Genomic DNA, 16,032 nt, shown 5'->3' on the forward strand with positions numbered 1-16,032 from the left:
AAGTAATGTAAGTGTTCATGTATGTCACATAAACTGATCATAAAGGTAAAGACAGTTGAAAGAGAGGCATTCTGCAGGTTTTTGGCTCAAAAAGCAGTATCACTGGAATATATTTGTAGCTTCCCAACAGAATTGCTTGGAAAGGAATGGTGCTCATTGTCCATGTGTTATAGGATGTCTGCTTAAAGAGCCTTGTACTTACTTACCTCTTAGCAAACTGAGTTTTGTTTTGTTTTTTTTCCTGTAAAATAGTATAGCATTCTGTGAAGCTCCGGGATAGATTTCCCCTAAGAATATGAACAAATTATATCCTTTCTCAGAAGACTTTAGTGAACAGAAATACATGCTTATACTAAGTTCTTTAAAACTCTCTGAACTAGAAAGGATTGCCTCATTGTTGACCATAATTATTCTGCCATGATTTGGGGATGAATAAATTTCCTGTCAGAGTGTTTTAACAGTAGAATTAAAGAATTCTGTGTTGTGGCCTGTTGACCTGATTCATTCATTCCATGGATATCTTTTGAGGCTGAATATATGCCAGGCATTATTAGGCACTTACAGTGATGATGGTGATGATAGATACGTTTTACCTCAAGGAAGCCTGATATGCAAGAATACAAAATTTTTCAAAAACTAACTTAATAAAAAAAAAACAAAACTAACTTAATAGTGTTATCAATTATCCTACTTTTTCCTTAAAGGATAATTTGGTGTTTCATGAAGTGCTGAGCCTCTCTGGTACATTTGAAATATTGCTCCTCTTAGGACCATTGGAATATGCATATACTCTTGAGGAAATACACCTCTGCCGTGGCACCTGGTCACCATGTGTGTGGTCCCTCAGGCCCAAGGACTGATCTCAGAGCACCCCTTAGCCAAATGTGTCATAGAGCCCTTCTTAGAATGATGTCGTTGGTTATTAGGGGAGCCTATGAGGCTCTGAGTTTGTCATGTTCTGTTACCTCTTGAGGATGCTGTCTGGGGAAGGAGAAGTAGCAATGGTGCTGGAATCAGAAGGCGATGCTTTCCAGTCCCAGCTCTGCTCTCCTCAGCAGTCAGTTGATCTACCTAAGCCTCAATTTCTAACCTTCCAAAGGAGGTCAGTAACCCTGTTTATTCCCAGCATTGTTGTGGGGCAGGAGGCTGGGTGTGGGCAAGCATTGTGGGATGTTAGTCCTTTTGACTGTCATTGTCCGGATAATGAAGCCTCGGCTGCACTGAGAAGCAGCTCTGTCCCTTGGAGTCCCCGACACTTTGTCTCACAGCTCTTAGCTCTTCTGTCTTCTTCCTCCTATGGGTCACTTGTGTATTCTGTCCTCAGTAACCAAGTTTTCAAAGTCGGAGACTATGGTGGTGGATGCCTCCCCCCACGACCCCTGACCTGCTTCGCAGGCTGACAGAAACGTCTTACTTCTCAGAGTGGCCACACTTTTCGTCTGAGAATCTGAGTCCTCCAAGCAGAGTCTCAGAAGTATTTGGTGTAGTCATCTTTTTTTCAGAGTATGGTTACTTTATCTCCAGAAAATTACTTGGGAAGCTGAAGCCTCCAGAGCAGTCATTCCATCTTTCTTGAGGGAGTGCCATATGCCCCCTTGATATAGTCACCTCTGCGAGAACACGAATGAACCAGAAGTCATAGTATTTGGCTTTCAGTCATTTATGATTTTAGAGATAGGGCATAAGATGATAGATTGGTTTAGGAGATCCAGGGGATGACTAAGGAACACATGCAAAGTAATAGTGTTAAGTACACATTTTAGGTTTTGGTTAAAGAAAGTTCTTTTAAAATCATGGAGGTTTAAAAATTGAAAGCAGGTCAGTGGCTACTAGGGATGAGGGCTATGGGTATGGTGGGAGGAAGGGATGACGAGGGCAGGCAAAGACTTTAGGCAATGGTGGATATAGATAGGTATTATCTTGGTTGTGGTGATTGTTTCACAGATGTATACATATGTCAGATCCTATCAAATTCCACACTTAATATGTGGTTTATTGTATGTCAAGTACACATTAATAAAGTTGTTAAAAACTGTATAGCTTCATCATCTGGAAGGAGGATAATGTGAAAAGAGGTGTTTGTTACAGAAAATAGCATTTTAGAAAGAAAAAACAAACACAGTTCAAATTCTTTGTGCGGTTTTTCTTTTTTCTTCTTTGATAAATTCTCGGTTTGGAGGCTTTAATTGGATATCTCACAACTGGAAAAGTAGTCTGAACTCTTTAAAGTTCATTTGAATTTGTGATCTAGGTAGCAGACCTGGTTTTAGAAAATTGTGTGCATATGTTGCTTTTGTGAATTGAATACCAGCCCCTCTCCTCCCCCTTGGGACCTTGTCACCTAATGGAATTTTGCAGGAACTCCTAAACAATGTGAGCCCTGGCCTGAGGTCCTGGAGTCAAGGATGTTGTCTGCTCTGTTACTCAAGGTCACAAAGTCCACTTGAAAAATTTCTTGTGGAGCTCAGCTGCAGGAAGAGCTTTGCCTCTCTGGATGAAAATAGTAGGTATTATCCTTTCTGATGACTGTAATGGATGCTATTTCTTTCTTCTCATTGGCCCCCAAGAAACTCAGAGGTAAACCTGAAGCTTAGCTATAACAACTGTGGTCTGTATAAGTGTATTTATATTTTCATTGGTCTTGAATCTCTATTTTATTTACATTTTCCTGGCTTGGACTATAGTTTTTGAATATTGGTAACTTTACGTTCTTGATGGAAGTCCCCCAAAATCCTTTTTGTAGTGACTCAGGGAATGCAATCTGTGGCTTAATCCACTAACTTTTCTTTGGCAAGGGACATTTGTGCTAGAAAAACCAAAGATGATGGTAACTTTGAAAAACTAACATGGTTCTTCAAGTTTAAGCATGCTCGGCATTCAGGTTTGCCCTTGACCTTAGGAATGGCCTCCCTAGGTCTCAAATTTTGACTAGGTTTGAATTCATTATGAATAATAATCATATTTTATAGCTCCCTAGCAAGAAAAAGAAATCATTTAATTAACAGTGATTATTGAGTATTAGCATCTCCTCCAAGATGTAAAATGTTACACACACACTCTCTCTTTCTGGTCACACAAAGTGAATCCCTCCTTCTCCTCTTCTTCCCTTTCTTTGCTCAAACACTGGGGTCTCTGCTACCCACAGTAGCTGTTGTAGAAAAAATTTAGGTTAAATGAAACAACTATGTTTCAAAATAGAACCAACTGTGAAAATTGTGCTGATAGATTTTTTTTTTTAATTTCAAGACCAGCTTCCAAAATAAGCTTGATGGTGTTCTAGACTGCTTGATTTTTTTTACTTAGCTTTCTTACTCTGCCTAAATTTCCAGTAATTAGAACTTCTGATAAAAACTTTCTTTTAAGAATAGAAATACTTCTGAGACTCTTAAGATGTTAATAGCTATATTTACAAGTCATTGTAAATTTTTTAAAAGCACTTTTTTCTCCTTACACCTAGCTGGGGGTAGAAGGTCCTAGAGAAAGAATTCACTTTTGAAGAATTGGCCTGGCGAATATTACAGTAAAGGTCTTAGGACAAAACAAAGGTACTTGGGGGCTTGGAGAACATATAGGTAGGAAGTAGGAGAGGCTTGTAGGAATGAGTGAGAGGACATGCAGGCCCTTGTCCACCTACCTGTTTTATAATGTGCTCTAAGGCTGGCCCAGATTTTATGAAAGGACCCTTCTCTTTTCTCTGCGTTGTACATCAAAGAGTTCCAAGACCTGGAATTCAGATAGATTTGGTAATAAAGCTTGCCACCATTTATGCTATTATATCTGTCACTTATATAGATTTTGCGGTATGTTTTACTGATCTTCATAGAACCCGGTATGTTTTACTGTTTACTGTGTCATAAACAGTAACACTGATAGTAGTTGTTGTAGCAGGAATAGTAGTAATATTTTCTGTGTTAAAAATAGAACTTAGTATGTGCCAAGTATTATCCCAGTTATGGATGCTCCCTCATTTAAAGATACAAGTTGTCACTGTTTTTGTGAGTTGCACAGTTTGAGCATTATAAGTGTTGTACTATTATTATCCCCATTTTACAGATGATGAAACTAAGGAACAGAAAAGTTGTATAACTGAGCTTCCCAAGGTCACACAGCTACCAAGTAGCAAAGTCTTGATTTGAACCTTGAGTATTGAGATCCAGTTTGTGATCTTAACTGCTATGCTGTTTCAACAGGATTGAGGTTTTCCACAACTGGAATAAAATTATAAAGTCCCCTTCAGTTCATGGAAGTTAACACTATATAGAATTTTCTAGATTTTAAATTTTGTGTCTCAAATCTTTGTACTGGATACCACAGTGAAAGAACAAGTGGCAAGTTAATATCAATAATACAAATATGCATCACTATATACTGAGGATTTACCCAAACAACCCACAAGAGACTGAAGTGTTGCTGATGAAGGTAAGTAATTTGTCATCAGAAAGCAAGAATAGAAGAATTGCAAACCATAAACAACTCAAGACATGCATGGGTGATTAGAGTATAATTCCTTCAATTTATAGAAATCCCAATCGTATGTATATGTTCTGCAACAGTAGTAGGAATTGTGTGGCAGTCCATCTATTTGTCTCATCTCTCTGTTCCCACTCTAGTCCAAAGGTCTAACATCTTCCACTGGACTGCCATATTGCCTCCTGACCCGTCTCTCTGCTTCCACGCTCACCCCTGCAGTCTGCCAGAGGTAGCAGCCAGAGAAGTTATTTAAAACCTAAATGTCATTCTCCTACTTAAAATCCTCCATTGGCTTCCCACTGCACTTAGAAGAAAACCCAAACTCCATGACACAGCTCCTGCCTATATCTATCCCTTATCTCCTACATTCTCCCATGGTTCACTACTGCAGTCACACTGGTCCCTATTTTGTTCTTCAGATATACCAAGTGGGTGTTGAACCTCAAGGTCTTTTCAGTTCTCTTCTCTCTTGCTGGCATATAGATCACTTTATAAAACTGGCTTTTTCTCATTAGTTAGGCCTCAGCTCAATAAGAGCTGAGAGGGATTTTCCCTAACTACCCTAACCAAAGTGCCCACAGAGTCCTGGTTTATATTCCTGCCCATAGCCTGTTTTCTTTGAATTCCTAGAAAAGCATGCTTGTGCTTGTGCTTTTTTTTTTTTTGGCCCCTGGTCTGTAAACTCCAGAAGAGCAGATTCCTTATCTGTCTTGTGTGTATAGTCTCCCCAGTACCTAGAACAATATCTGGAACACATAGGAGGTTAATACCTAACTGCATGAAGGAACAAATGAATGATTTTTGTTTCTGATTCAGGATCAAAGAACTTTGCTCCCAAGGACTAATCTATACAGTCTTATCCCATACTTCTTCCTCCATCCTCTGTCCCCTGCTCATTTGGACTCTGTGCTTATGTACTGTGTAAATGCTTTTTCAACATTTTTAAGCAAGTTAAAGACATACTGTGTGGGGGTTTTGTCATCTCCATTAGTCAGATTCTGTTAGGGGCCCCATCCACAAGGGTCTTGTCTAATGTCCCAATTTCTTGGAAAGACAGTAATATTTCATAGTTGTTCACATGTCCTCTTCTCCAGTAGTAGTTGAACTTCTCACCATTCATCTGCAGAGCTGGAACCCTTCCCAGTTTGAGCAAACAACTGAGGTCCACCAGCTCCATTTGCTCTTTGATCTGTGACAGTCTTGTTTCTTCTTATCTTTCTTTGCTTGTCTTTAGTTGTCAGTTTGTTCTTTCCTTCTCCCCCATTTTTCCTTTCATGTAGCAAACAACTTAATAATTTCTAGTTTAGTAAGATCAACTGCTAGAAAGGCCCTTTCCCAGTTTTATTTATATAATTAAAAACTCTGTTTAAGTCTTAATTTTAATGTGATAATTGAACAACCTTCTAGAACATGATTAGGGCAAGTGCATTGTTATCAATTTGGCTGTTAGACTGGGATAGGCTAGGGCTGACACAGGGATTTGAACAAGTATGAATCTTCTCTGAGGAAAGCATAAGGAAATCTCTGACCACAGTGAAATCCTTGGTCATGTCTCAGAATAGGTTAGTACTTTGAGAATCATCTACACAGGTGATAAATTGGAATCAACAGATTTTATCTATTTATCTAATGGGTATAATCATAGCTATGTGTGTTTACTTGATAGAGAGCTTGGGTAAGCTTGTTTTCAAGGACTTTTGGGTTCTTTCTCAAAGAATTTTTGTCTTAAGGATAAGCTTGAGAGAAAAACCAGGCTATTGGGATTTTCTTTTCTGCCATAGCTAACAGTTTTGTTACTGATATTCTTTTGCATGTAAATAGAAGTCTGTTCTTTTGCCAAGATCATTCTTTATGAACTACCATGTAAGACATCTGAATAATACTTATAATATCTTCTAAATATTAAGTATTTACTTGTGGATCTGTGAAAACATTTCTGGGACTGGACCTTTCCTTGTCAAGCTTATAACTTTTCTAAGGGGTTTTTACTCACAGTCCCTGTTTCCTAAGATCTTAGGGTTAATAGGGCTGGCTCTTTGACATTAATAATTTTCATTTTGCTGGTTCTTGCCCCTTGCAAATCTCTCCCTCACCTTTGGCATGTCTCACATGCTCACAAGCAGCTTAGGCCTAAGGTTGTGTGACATGTCCTGGTACCACCTCTGTGGTTTGCACTGGCCACTGCTGGATCTGCTTGACACTCTTGCTGCTTCTGCTAAGATCAGCCCCTCCTCTTACATACAGATGTTAGGAGCTGGGGAAAAGGGAAATACTATTACCTGAACAGCTGGCAGCAGAATTTGCTTATGAAGGAAATAATCTTGGGGAAAACACCTTGATGAATGCTTGAGGAAGAACATGAGGCCCCAAAGGACTGGATGTTGGCAGAACTACTCTGCATGAGGTCAAGGGGAAGCATTTATTGATTGTTTATAGAGCAAGAAGGTTATGTGTAAGAACAAAAGAGAAGAGAGGGTAGGGTGGAGGGTCAGGGTACCAGCTAAGTGCAGAAGATTGTGGAGAGGACCTTAATGGCACCATTCCATGGGATCCCCCAACTTCTCTGTGAAGTCTGCTGGGTTTGTATGTGTCCCGCATGGAGGTGTCTTTCAGGAGGTGAACCTGGAGATGCAGACATCCACATCTAGGTGCAGGGCAGTAAGGAGACACATCCATGCAGTTGGGAGCACAGGAAATAAGGGAGGCCCTGAGAACATAATCTCACCAAAATGTTGAGAAAGGCCTTTGGTTTCCAGAGGCTAGCATTGATGGGTTTGAACCAATTTTCCCTACATCTTGAAGGGCAGCGAGAGCCCCAGCTAACACCTGAGTTCCATCTGGAAGGTACCTGGCATCCGTCTGTCCGAAGAATTTTAACACCACTGCAATAGGTAGCTCAGCTGCTAATGTTGTATTTTATGTGTGCTCGACATGTTTCCTTATATGTAATTCTGTTAAAAATTTTTTCATTGCACAAAGGATATTATAATGTATAACTGTGTACCCAGAACGACATTAAAAACCAAGACAGGGATCCCTGAGTGGCGCAGCGGTTTGGCGCCTGCCTTTGGCCCAGGCGCGATCCTGTAGACCCGGGATCGAATCCCACGTCGGGCTCCCGGTGCATGGAGCCTGCTTCTCCCTCTGCCTGTGTCTCTGTCTCTCTCTCTCTCTCTCTGTGTGTGACTATCATAAATAAAGAAAAAAAAAAAAAAAACCAAGACAAAGGAACACAGTCAGCCAAATGTGCATGGAATATGTGGCAGACAGGCGGTCAGGATGGGGCTGTGTGAGTAAAAGTCCAGTAGGAGTCAACCACTGTTTTTTTTTTTTTTTTAAGAGATTTTATTTATTTATGAGAGACACAGGCAGAGGGAGAAGCAGGCTCCATGCAGGGAGCCTGATGTGGGACTTGATCCCGGGACTCTAAGATCACACCCTGGGCCAGAGGCAGGCACTAAACCCCTGAGCCACCCAGGGATCCCCTAGTCAACCACTGTTTTTAAGCAGCTTTTACAATTGAGCTCACAGTTTCTGCACCCTGTGAATCAGCTGGTTTTGTTTTTCCAGTCCAGTAGCATCTTTCAGGCTTTGGGTAATTGATTAAGGGGAACCAATAAAGTTTTGCTCAAGACCAGAAACACATCCATAAGGCCTCAGTTAAAGTATCACTCCCTCAGCTCCCTCGCCAAGCTTCATCGAGCGCCCCCACCCTTCCCTGGTACATGCACTTACTCTCTCCTCCCTGGTCCTACGGCACTTTGTGCATTCCTCGGTTTTTACACCTGGCATATGATTTGTAATTGGTCATATGTATTTTCTTTGTTTCCCGGGAGATGATAACTTCCCTGAAGGCAGTTACTCACCTTGTTACTCACTTTTATTTTGGTCGTTCAGTGAGCAAAGTGATTCTAGGACGGATTGGTCTTAACTGTCCACGACTAATTGAGTTAGTGGTACGTGCTAATAATGGTCTTCAGACTCTTGATACTGAACTTACTTGTATTGCTGAACACTGTAAAAATTTAACAGCCTTGGGCCTCAGTGAGTGTGAAGTCAGCTGCAGTGCATTCATTGAATTTGTAAGACTGTGGGAAAAGACTAATGCAGCTCTCTGTAATGGAAGAGGTTTTGGGGATCCCTGGGTGGCGCAGCGGTTTGGCGCCTGCCTTTGGCCCAGGGCGCGATCCTGGAGACCCGGGATCAAATCCCACATCGGGCTCCTGGTGCATGGAGCCTGCTTCTCCCTCTGACTGTGTCTCTGCCTCTCTCTCTCTCTCTCTGTGACTATCATAAATAAATAAAAATTTAAAAAAAAAAAAAAAAGGAAGAGGTTTTGATCCCTGATGATGAGGATAGCCTTGATAAAATTCACACGGAAGTGTCCAAATACCTGGGAAGAATATGGTTCCCTGATGTTCTGCCTGTCTGGTAATTGGCTACTAAAGATTCTTAAAATTTTTAAAAAAATCGTTAAAGATTAGCTTCTTTCTTTCTATGCAAATATACATGTTAAGATACATTGCTGAAATACTTTAGGGTAAGGTATCATTTGCAAACTATCTTCATCAATTACAGCAGAAAACTATGGAAAAATGTAAGAAATTTAAAAAGGCAGAAATTTCTATAAACAGGGCATTGACCCTATATTGTGGAATAGGTAGTTGATAGGCTAAAAACTATACGTGATTTGTAGATGAGTCCTTCAGCCTTCATTGAAGGCATATTTTAGCTTGCTAAATAAATTTATCATATTGAGCTTTGGATCCCTAAATGCGACATTTATAGCTTTATACTGCTTTAACTGCTCCTCTTTCATCTTGCTATTTCATATGTTTTACAAGATATGTAGTATTAAAATCAGACCCTGGGGCTGACTTACCTGTACTTAATTTTTAGCACAATATAAGATCATATTATAACTCAGTAAACAATTTCTAATACCAAAAAAAAAATGTGAAGGCAGGAAACTGTGTCTTGTCTGTGTGTGGTGGCTCCCCACAAATATTTGCTGAGTGAATGTTGTTGGGGACATGAGTAGACTTATACTAGAAGCAGAAGTGTTTTTATTTTTTCCCAGGTATGGAGAGTGAGTGAAGAGGCAGAGCGAGAAATTAAGAGCAGTGGTGCTAATATTAACAAATCTGTCAGTCACTGTTCTAAGCATTCCATGGATTAACTCATTTAATCCTTGTAATGACCCTATAAGATAGCAATTGTTATTACCAGCCCCTCCCTTCATTCTATAGGGGAAGAAACTGAGACACAGAGAGCTCAAGTGACTTGCCCAAAGTCACACAGCGAGTAGGTGGCAGTTGGGATCTGAACTCCACAGGCTGGGCTTTTAATGGTTATTCTTCCTTTCTAAGGTTGGGAGACACTGAGAGCCCAGATCCAAGACATGTGAAATCTGCCGAGTCGCAGATGTACTGTATTATTATTGTACTATTGCTGTGTTAAGGTAATTACTATGACTATAATGGTAATTTTACTATTGCTATAATATTACTAAAGAGTTACACTGACCATGTGGCTGCGTCCCTTCTCCACCCATCCCCTACAGATGTACGACTGCTGGACTCTCAGCTGGGACAGGTGAGTTACAAAAGGCAGGGCAAGGAAGACTGAGGAATTTTTCTCTGTGGTCCTGGGAAAATTTGTCCATGTCAGCCTCCAGCTCATCCTGTCTGGTAACCTGGCTCTCTAGGCGTGGGGCCCATCCCCCCTACAGCCTGTGGAAGAGAAAGGAATTCCAGACACAGAGTTCTGAGCAAATAAGAGTGAGGGTCAGGGAGAGGGGCCATGTATTCTGACCTGTTTGTGTTTGGCATCCTTATCTTAATATGAGGGACTTGAACTACAGTATTCTTTCTCAAATCAGGGCCTAAAGACCAAGGGGATCTAACAGTCCTATGAGAAGTAGGTATTTTTAATGTGAACATTAACCAAAAAATTAATACTGCCTTATTCAGTGTCATTTCTAATGGACCCCCTGTCTCTTGATTTCGGTTTCTGAAGTTGTGTTGGTCACCGTGCCTATGATAGGAGCAAGTATTGGTCACCTATAGCATCAGCCTTTTTGAAATACATGTTATAGCTTGGCACACACAGCCATGTGATATACAGCAGCCAAATGCTTCCTGAAATGTCATATACCCTTTCTACCCAGGAAGTACCTTGTTGTTCCTCCACCGTCCCGGCTAGTCATGACCATGACTTCAGTTAGAGGGGTCACAGTGTTGAGCAGTGAGCATGTCTAGGCTGCTATGTTCTTTTGCAGTAGAAAGTTTCCACTGAAAGACATTTTACAGTATAAATCTTCAGTGTTTTCAGTTAATTAATAAATTGAGTCTTTCACTTGAGATCGTGGAAACAAAACAAAGGTATGAAATAATGACTGTTTTGTTCTGGATTACTGAGAAAAATACACAGGTGATTTAATCGTGGATCAGAATTACACCCCAAGAAAAGGCCAAATCAGAGTCTCTGCTGTAGGGACAGAGGTTGTGCCACCGGCCTATAAGCAGCTACAAGACAGCCTGTACCACAGCATCTGGGGCCCTGTTTATGAGCCTGTCTTTGAATCTAGCAGTTTACAATTTATTAGCAGGAAATGTAACAAGTAGTTATTTTTTCATTAAACTTAAAATCTTTGTTTTATTTATTTTGGGACCACTGTTAAAGTGGGTATATCATTTAACTTGTACCATTTCACACCTTCTAGATTTGGGTGATTTTATTCTTGTGGTGGTGTTTAGTATGTTTTTCCTTCCCTTCTATTTCCTATAAGCTGAGTAGTTGGATCTAGAGGCTTGATTAAATTTAGGCTAAATATTCAAGTGATACTGTATGCTTTCAAGTGTATCACATCAAGAGGTGCTGAAAGGTTGGCAGTCCCATTTGTAATGTATGGAAGCCACCTCTCCATCGTGTTTGCTCACCCACTACTGTTTGTGAGAAAGAAAAGAAATATGTACTGTATTTGAACCAATTTAATAAATATAGTTTCTCTCTTAAAGCCATTTTCACATCCACCTTTTGGCACGAAGTATCTAAAACCATCGAAAGAATTGTAAGTGCCTTGCCTTGCCAATAGACTGTTAACAAGTCTTAACTCAGGAGATCTGTCTCTCCTGGCATTCTGAGAAGCAGAAGTCTCAGATTACTTCCAGCTGAAATGGAAGATAAACAAAACAAAAACTCATCTGTGGTTGGCAGAATAAGGTTCCCCCCCTCCCTGGCCCCCCAATGTACACATCTTAACCTGAGGACCTGGGATTATGTACCTTATATGGCAAAAGGGACTTTGATTAAGGGCACTGATTTTGAGATGAAGGGATTATCCTGGATTATCCTGGATTATCTAGTTGGACCCAATCTAATCACATGAAAAAAAAAAAGGCAAAGGGAGGCAGAAGAGTGGTTTGGAAAGATGTGACTGGGAGGATTTGATCTACTATTGCAGTCTTTGGAGGTGGAGAAAGGGGCCATGAGCCCAGGAATGTGGGCAGTCTCTAGGAGCTGGAAGAGGCAAGGGAATGGAATTTCTCCCAGAGATTCCAAAGAAGAACACAGCCTAGCTGATGCCTTGTTTTTTTTTTTAGTTCAGTGAGACTTATGATCTACATAACTGTAAGATAATAAACCATAAGATAAAGAAATGTTGTTCTAAATCATGAAGTCTGTGGCCATTTACTATGGGAGCAATAGAAAACTCATACCAAAAAGCACTTGAGCTTTTCTCCCTATCTATAACATATCTATTTGTATGTCCCTCTGTCCATCCATCCACCCATCAATCTATCCATCTCTCTATCTCTGTACAATAGATACACTTAATGATCCTTAAGGCCTAGTATTTATCTCTAGAAACTTGGGTGCTTAATGAATGCATTTTGACAAGAGTGACATCAATGAGGATATTCCTTAGCAGCTGAAATATATTCAGGCTGGTAAAATGATGCCAGACATTCAAGGGGAAATGCAAACATTTAGTCAGACCTGTGTATGACTCAGATATCTGGATGTTGAGATTGTATAACTAGGTGTAGACCAGCTACAGCTGAGGGGAGCTTTTTAGTTTTCATCTGGATACCTGGCCAGCACTGACACATCCAGACTATGTGAGATCTGGCTGGAACTAATGGAGTTCCCCTGTGGCAGAAGAACAATGAAATGTGGCCCTGGATGTCTGCTAAACTCATGGGGCTTTTATCTGGATGAACCCTGAATGTTGTGGTCAGGCCCTTGGGCAACTAATGCCATTGAGATTTTCTTTCCTTCTAAGTCACCACCCTCCTTTATTGTTGAAATGTGGCTAGCTGGTTCATCTCTCAATTAGGGTGTCACCCTTCTAAGTCACACCAGGCAAACAGTAGGAAAATAAAACCTCATGGCTGGGCTGAGGGGAGGGGGGAACGAGAGGAGAGGGAGCAAGCACACAGCTAGGAACCAAGAAATGAATGAAAGTCTCATAGGTTTTGGATCTTGTCTTCTTTCGGCCAGGGATTCAGTTTCGACCTTGCTTTAACCTCCTTGATCCTTAATTTCCCAGAACTCTAAAAGGTGATTAATAGTACCAGCCACACAGAGGTGGGGAGAACTAATAAATGGTAGTTAAGGATGATGAGTAAGCCACATATAACAGCTACTGCTTTTAAGATTTCTTAGAATATATTCAAGTTGCTTTTGTTTTAAGGACTGTGATGAGTTCAATAAGTCATCTCTGACATGGGTACCAGTTATCTTTTTGTGCTAAAGATTCTTAAAGCTGCAGGAATTTCTTTGCCAGAGCTGTAAAGCAGTTCTGAAGATCAAATCGTGTCGTCGTTGTGCATAGGAATTTGAGGTTTGTCTCCCTTACCCTACATGGAATCCTGTGATATGGGTATCAGCCTTACACTGAAGTTACTTGAGGTCCAAAAGATCTAAGTCATTTTTTTTCTTAACAAATATGAGATGTAACTGAAGTAACAAGAAATGGGAAATTATTAAAGAAATTACTTTTTTTTAAAAAAAGATTTTATTTATTTACTCATGAGAGAGAAAGAGAGAGAGGCAGAGACGCAGGTAGAGGGAGAAGCAGGCTCCATGTAGGGAGCCCGATGTGGGACTCGATCTGGGGTCTCCAGGATCATGCCCTGGGCTGAAGGTGGCACTAAACCGCTGAGCCACCTGGGCTGCCCTAAAGAAATTGCTTTGAAAGGGGCATATATATGTATATGTATATATATATATATACATATATATATATATTCTAAATCATTGTTTTATTTTTATTAAAAATGTTAATAGGGATCCCTGGGTGGCGCAGCGGTTTAGCGCCTGCCTTTGGCCCAGGGTGCGATCCTGGAGACCGGGGATCGAATCCCACATCGGGCTCCCGGTGCATGGAGCCTGCTTCTCCCTCTGCCTATGTCTCTGCCTCTCTCTTTCTCTCTCTGTGTGTGATTATCATAAATAAATAAATAAATAAATAATAATAATAATAAAATAAAAATTTTAATAAATTATATTTATTAAAAAGATTTTACATTACTTTATAGTCCGTTTCCCCTTTTGCTTTTTTGAGCTAGTCTTCAGATCCTGTTTGCAGAACACACTCTTCTCCTCTCCAATACATTGAGTTATTCAGTGGAGAGGAACAACACAGTGTATGATATATATGTCATATATATATATAAGCTAAATAATGTAGGAAGATGCCTCACAAATTCCCTGAAGAAAGATATATTAGCAAGACTCCTAGAAATCTGTATTAATTTGTTATGTGAAATTGGGACATTAAAACCATATCTACCTGCACACTGCCCATACCTTGTACCCCGGGCAGCAGGCTGCTGCTTGGCCAAGGAACAGTGTATAGCAAGTGCCTTTATGATAATATGTCTGCCAGAGGGAAAGAGGAGAACATGGATCATATTAACACTGCGAAGTACTCAGTTCCTTCTGAAATTACCCAGAATTGCTTGGCCGGACAAAGTACAGTAAGCCCCTGAAGGATGCTGTGGTTTCTCTGGCCTGATAGAGGAAAGAACACTGTGTGTGTGAGTTGCTGTCTTCTTAGACATTGGCAATGGCAGCATGCCTGGTAATGAACTGATTAGCTATTTCAACATATTTTCTTGCCTTGGGAAATTTTCCAGGTCCACCTCTGTTTTCTTTCAGCTGCCAAAAATGTCAGTTACCATCAGACAGGTGTAGCTGACCATTTTAAGAAACAAAAGCTGCGGACTGACACACTGTCATTCTTTGTCCTCTGGTGGTTTGAACACTAACGAAGTGCCTTCTATCCATTAGGTGAGCACTTCTGCTTCTCTTCTGCTCCCCCACTCCACCCCTTGCATGTTTTTGCTGAGAAATGCTGTGAATGCAAAGCACAGTAGTTGCTTTATCCCGGGGTATGACATAAATGTTTATAAAAGATCAAGGTCAGACTTTTGGATTGCTGACAGTTTCACCATACAGGCCAGATTATTTTTAAATAGTGGTTAGTGCCTGAAGATAGTCATCTGAGACTCCTTCCTATCCTAAATGATATGTAAAATAAGAAATATTTTGTTGAGTGCTGGAAGTTCGAGAAGGATGCTGTCCATATGTCAGAAACATGAAGGAGTTTCTGATAGATGTAGGGCAGCTGGTTCCTGAGAATTCATTTCCAGCTCAACTTCACAAAACAGAAGCATTGCCTTGAGAGAAGTCACTGATCTTGTAACTTCTTTGCTGGATAGCCCCTTTAAGGATTTTTATAAGGTGTACTTTGAGTTTTTAGCTTGACATCTAAACGTATTCATCATTTTTTAAAAATAGAAGGTAGAAAACAATTACGTGGTTTAAGTTGGACAAAGGTGAAGATTGACCATGCATGGAATAAATTATTTCATGACATGATCTGATAAAATAGGTTTTAATGTCCTCACTGAATAATATATTAAATCTGAAAGGAATCAGTAAAAAAGATATGTAGACTATACCCAGCACATCTGGTGGTTCCAGATTTTTTTTTAAACATTTCAATTACTTTAAAATAATCCACATCACTACTGTGATTACTTTATTCTGGATTCAGAACTTCCCAACACTGACCAAGTTCACCCCTGCAGACCTGTTTAGAGGACAGAGTGAAACAGAAAAACCTAAAGTTCCCCCAAACCAATATTTGGAATCATAGAGGGTGGTTCACCATAGTGAGATTTGAGATCCATGAATAGTATTACTTTCTTTTGTCGAGTGGGAGAAAAAAATATTGTCAGTGCTGAGAAGCTGTCAGACAATTTTAGAAAAGAGTACATATGGAAGCAGATGATATAAGAACTCATTTCCATAAAACTATCCCTTTGGAAAGTCCATTTGAAGAGTACTGGCATAGAGGCTGCTGGAATTCATCATGTACCTGATGTAGTCCATGTGTGCTAAGAGGGATATGGAAGGGGCAGTAAGGCAGACTGAGGGGAAGAATAGGGATGCTCCCTTTAGATCAGTTTTGATGCTGTGGGTCAGGTCTGTTTGAAGGTGTGCTAAACTCATTTTGGGTGCAGGCAGTTACCTCCAACACAAGGTGAC

The 16,032-nt window shown here is 40.3% G+C and overlaps 1 protein-coding gene across 8 annotated transcripts in view; it reads left to right on the forward strand.

The window, feature by feature from the left end:
- The window catches only part of CRADD (CARD and death domain containing adaptor protein), a 177,856-nt gene that overhangs the window by 107,336 nt on the left and 54,488 nt on the right, over positions 1–16,032 (forward strand). The window lies entirely within an intron of this gene.

Source organism: Canis aureus, chromosome 13, assembly GCF_053574225.1.
Source record: "Canis aureus isolate CA01 chromosome 13, VMU_Caureus_v.1.0, whole genome shotgun sequence".
Taxonomy (NCBI): Eukaryota; Metazoa; Chordata; class Mammalia; order Carnivora; family Canidae; genus Canis; species Canis aureus.